Source organism: Apis dorsata, unplaced genomic scaffold, assembly GCF_000469605.1.
Source record: "Apis dorsata unplaced genomic scaffold, Apis dorsata 1.3 scaffold_916, whole genome shotgun sequence".
Lineage (NCBI taxonomy): Eukaryota > Metazoa > Arthropoda > Insecta > Hymenoptera > Apidae > Apis > Apis dorsata.
In genome coordinates, this window is record NW_006264027.1 from 41,530 (window position 1) to 45,677 (window position 4,148).

Genomic DNA, 4,148 nt, shown 5'->3' on the forward strand with positions numbered 1-4,148 from the left:
ATGATGATGGATGATGATGATGATGATGATGATGATGATGATGATGATGATGATAATAATAATAATAATAGTAGTAGTAGTAATAGTAGGAATAGTATTAGCACTGGTAATAACAATAAGAATAATAATCATAATAAGGACAATAATTAAAATATTAATCATAATCATAATAGTAATAATAATAATAACAATAGAAGTAATAGCAGGATGAATAATAATAAAAATAATATTAATAATAATAGTAGTAGTAATAGTAGTAATAATAGCAATAATAATATAATATAATGTAATATAATATAATATAATATGAAAATGTTTACAGGGTAAATACAACTTTTTCTTCATCTTGTATGGAGGCTTGTTAATTTTCATTTTAATAAATCGGTTTTTCTTAATTCAGTTTTTCTGTATTCATTCCTTATATTTTTATGCCGGTTAGCATATACGATCATCAAACAAGAAATCGAAATGATTGATGTGTATTTATCATTTTTTCTTGATAGACATTCGCAATTTGCATAACGGGCATATATCAGTCGTATTATAGTATATTTTCTGAACACAATGTTTTTACACATGACGTTAGGAAACTTATGGTATTTTAATCCGGTCACAATGTGTTTCAAAGAATTTAATTTAAAAATTACATTAAATGATTTTTAAAATGATTATTTTTATATAATATTTCTATATAATTTACACTTGAATAAAAAAATAACAAAAAATAAGTTTTAAATTTTAAGATTTTAATTTTTTTTAATATATAAAAAAATAAAATGATAAGTTTTTATTTCTTTTAAATAAATTTATGAAGATATATAATAATTAATAAAAGATATATAAAGATCTTTAATGATATATCAAAAACAAAATTATATATTTCATTCAATATTATTATTATTGATGTAAGAGAAATTATTTGAAACACAAATCTCGTGATCGGTTCTTATGCTATTTAAATGTATACAACTTTGTTGTTTGCTAATTGGCATAAATACTCTACATTTTGCGACAATTGTTGAGTGGACAAATTTCTCCAGGGTACAAAAACTATAAGAAACGTATACATTACGAATGGAAAAATATGAAAATATTTTGAAACGTATTCTCTGTGTAAAAAGTTTTTATATGAAAAATTAATTGGCGCGTTTAAAATTAATCTATTGCTATATAATATGAATTTCACTTTCTAACAAAAGATTTTTTAATTTTTTTTATTATTCGACATATACTTTTCTTTGATCAATTTTTTTTTTTCCGAATAATCAACCACCGCTCTTCCGATTATTTTTAACATTAGTAATTAATAAAATTGCATTTAAAACATTTTCTCTTTCTTTTTATTATTGAATGGATTTTAAATATAAATTTTATGTAATTATTTTGTTTGCAAGTGACTTCTAAATTTATTAATAAATGATATGATAGAATTAATCATTTTTCTATCAAAGTAACTAGAAATAATTTAAATCTTAATTTTTTATTAAAAATCAATAATTGTTAGATGAGAAAATGCTTCGATAATACATTTAAAAAAATCGTATTGTACTCAAAAGTCAATTTCTTTTTAAATTTTTCTTTGCTTCTTTTTAAAAAAAAAAAAATTTTTAAAATAATGTGTTTTATAATACAATTTTTCATGCTATGATTTTATTAAAAATGAATTTTTCTTATATAAATCAAAATATATAAATAAAAAAAAAAATAAAGAAGCAGGACTAATGAACACAATACGTAATAACGAAAATTCGGAAGAGGGCATGCGTGAGTTTATCACACATTTTGTCTACGTTTATAGAGCGTACTGATTTTTGCCGTTCAACAAAATCATCCAAATGTCAGAATTTGTCATAAAAAATCACGATCAAATCTAACAAACAATGTTTTCTGTTTGAAAAATTATTCTCTCTTTTTTTTTTATCTTTCACTCCCTCTCTCTCATACTCTTTTATTTTCTTTTTTTCATTCTCTCTTTCTCACACTCTTTTTATAAAGTTATATAGTTATTTTATAAAGTTATCATTTAAAAATATCATTACGGCAAACTGTTTTTCATTAATAAAAATTTGAATAATTTCATGGTTGTTAGTAATTATAATTTTAGATCGAATTTACACAATTGCGTTTGTCATTTCTCATTTATTCTACTTAAAACAAAACTTTGTTATATTTTTTAAAATTAACATAACATAAGCAATGATCGTCATATATTAGGGCGAAGTAAAAATACTAATATATAAGTTTTTCATTACTCAAAAGTTTAGAAATCTATGAATTCGAACGAATGTCGTTTTGCGAGTCATTACATCTATCAGTAAATCTTCACATTGCAAATATTTAAAAAATGCAAAATTCTAAACAGCTTATCTAAAGCAATTCTCGTCAAACATTCTATTCTCATTCATAATTCGTATAATGAAAAATAAAGGTAAATTAATACAAATTTGAAATTTTCTTGAGGTACATAGCAAAATTTTTTCTCTAGAAAACAATGCGTAAAAATATTCTTAATGTTTTCACATTTTAATTGTTGAAGTCATGTAAATTATTATATTACAAATGAAAAAATTCCCCTTTTCCCCATAATAAGCGTTATTAAAAACAGAATATTAAAAATTTGATTAATCAACGCTAAAATTATGTCATCGTATGCTTCGAATAATCCAATAAAAAGCTGACATCATATTGCATACAATAAAATATTTATATTTATCATTGAATTTATATTTCATTTATATAAAATAATACAAAACGGTCAATAAAATATCATAAAATAATTTTAAAAATTAATCTGTTTTATGTATATGTCACAACAAAGAATAGAAACATGCAAATTATCTCAAGAATTATTTGTTGCAATCTATATGTTATTAATAAGTATCGAAAATGTACATTATTCATCGTGTTTCATTCATATTATCTTACCATTATTGACACAATTTATTTATGTTTATTAATATTTCGCATTCTGGCATTGAGAAATTTATGTTCCAAGTTTTATACTCTAGAATCAAATATAAAAAAGATACGAAAAGTTTATTAGAAGAATTATATTGATCGATATATAATTATCGAAACTTGAAAAAAAAAAAAAAAATGCCAGAAAACGGTTATAAACTTATGCCGAAGATATATTAATATAATATAAATAACATTATAATTACCAAAGTGAAACGGCAAAAATCAATTACGACTGCCATTAGAAACATATGTATGAGTACGCGCGTATCATTTATTATAAAGTATCTAGGTTTTTGTATGATTATATCAATCTTGATCAATCTTACGTGTATACTGCCTTTTAACTTTCTTATTACTGTCTTCTGTATAAATATGTATATTGTTGTTAAACCATGCAAACCTCGTTTGTTTAAAGTCCTTTATCAATAACAAACTGACGTTTGCAACGTCCTCTTTTCTATTCATCAAAGTAAATAAAAGAGTTGAGTTTACAATGTCAGTGTCCTCCTCTTTCACACTTAAAAGCTAAATTCTAAAGCTGCACTCTTATCATTTATCTATATATATTGTACAAATAACTAGCATTTGACGCGACTGTTTGCTAGCAATTACTTGCTAAACCGTTTATATTCGTGACATTGTGTATAAAACTCTATTGGAGTATGCTTACACTGGTAATTCTTACTTTTTCTTTTGTTAATGCATTTTTAATAATAGTAATTATCACTTTTTCGCTCTCTAGGCCACACAATTTGGGTGCCAAAATTTGTTAACGACGTTTGCACGCGACTAAAGCATTTGGAGTGTTTGCAGAATCGGGCAGGACCCGAGAGGCCAGCTGGGTTCATCCTCACTAGACCATGTTTGTCTGTCCGTGCTCATAAGCAAAATATCATAAGCTTCTGTGCCGGACGTAATATATCCGTGCCCAATGTAAGACCAGTCGGCTTCTTAAGAGATACATAAATAAAAAAAAAACTAAGAAGGGAAAGAAAAAATAATGGAAAAAAAAGAAGCTTCCCTTATGTTTTCCTTTGCATTCCTTCGTAATTATATTTTTTAATTTAATTTGTTCATCTTTGTTCTTTTTTTCTTTTAAAAGATTCGCTCATATATAAAGCTTGTTTTTTTTTTTATAAACGAGCAGAGAAATTGTCAAATGACTAGTTAACTTCTGTCTTTTAAAT